The 1,452-nt window shown below is 38.8% G+C and overlaps 1 protein-coding gene across 1 annotated transcript in view; it reads left to right on the top strand.

Annotated features, from left to right (window-relative positions):
- The window catches only part of ARHGAP18 (Rho GTPase activating protein 18), a 175,545-nt gene that overhangs the window by 96,130 nt on the left and 77,963 nt on the right, over positions 1-1,452 (top strand). The gene's annotated exons all lie outside the window — the stretch shown is intronic.

Here is a 1,452-nt window from a genome sequence, read left to right as displayed (position 1 = left end):
AGAATTTGTAGCTATTTCATTTGTTTACAAAAGGGAAAAATATTCTAAATTAAGGTCATAGATTAAAGGTCAAAACTTTAGTCCTTAATTGTGATTTAACAAATTATAATGAAGGAGATCTATGTTTATGTTCTTAAGATTTAGCAGCTGGGGTGTTCGTGCCATTAATGGTGTTGCATTTGGTTTTGGCATAGTTGGGGGAGGAGTATCAAACTGGAGAATTGGGAAGTGTTCCCCCCAAGCTTCCTATAAAAATCATACATTAGGCCAAGATTACATGGGACATTTTGGAGTCTCGGAGCATCCATATCTCTAATTTTCCTTTACTTTTCTCAGAACTTCTCTCCTGCACTCTTACCTACTTTAAAAATATATATATACACACACGCACACACACGTGTGTGTATATATGCAAGTGCGTATGCATATACACATACGTATATATATTAATATCTACAAAAGCATTTGCTTTTTACTATTCTGTGGAGGTTTCTTTAGTTACATGTGTTATATCAGAATGAAATTACTGGGTTTTCCTCCCATCTATGTACCAGCTAACACTAAAGCGGCAAGCAAGCTGGCAGAGCCTGCCCTGGCCTGCAGAGCTGGGTCATCAGGAGAGACAGATGAATTCTTTGTGCCAATGTCAATATGCTTTGGGTTTGGGGGAAGAGTGACTGGCAGTTGTTTTACGGATACTGAGGAAAACATAGTCCTTTTTTGGTGTTTTCCTCCCTTGCCAGAGATGGTGATGTAGGCTATATCAACACAAGCTCTGGAAGACAAGTTCATTGTGTGAGCACTTTCCAGCCTGGCTTGCAGCAGGCAAGGGAAACGTGACAAACTCGCTGCCTGATTTACATCTGCTTTTGCTGGAATGCTGTGAAGTGGGCATAGAGCCTCAAGCAGAATAACAAGAGAACGTGTGTGACGCCATCCAAGTCACTGAGTATTTACTGTGGCACCTGTTCTGGGCAAGGCCATGCGCTCTCACTAGGCAGTGAATTAACCGGCGTTACGCAAACATTGGAAAGTTCAGGATGAAATGCATGGAGAGACATTGTCTGGGGTTCAAAAGTCGGGTTGTTTGTGATTAAAATGGAAAGACTTGGGTGACATAGTCTCTTTTAAGTGTTTTCCCCACACTTGGGTTTTGAAACATGTTCAATCAATGATACTTATTCTAAACGAAAAAGCCGTTAAGTTTTAATGTTGCAAGGGTTGTCACATTCAAATTAATCAATCCACTGCTGAGTATCAATCTTAACTTTTCACCAAGTCACGCAACTCTATGAAAGTCCCAGTGTTTAATACATACATTTAGAAATATAAATAATGTCCAAATAATTTCTTTATACTTTCATATTGATATGTATGCTTTTTAATTTTCTTCTGGATTTCCATGGAGGAAGGGAAAATCTTTTATTTATCAAATACAAGCATTTGGGGGAT

The sequence above is a fragment of the Propithecus coquereli genome, unplaced genomic scaffold, assembly GCF_000956105.1.
Source record: "Propithecus coquereli isolate 6110/MARCELLA unplaced genomic scaffold, Pcoq_1.0 Scaffold68, whole genome shotgun sequence".
Classification (NCBI taxonomy): domain Eukaryota; kingdom Metazoa; phylum Chordata; class Mammalia; order Primates; family Indriidae; genus Propithecus; species Propithecus coquereli.
This window is presented reverse-complemented; position numbering and strand designations above follow the sequence as displayed.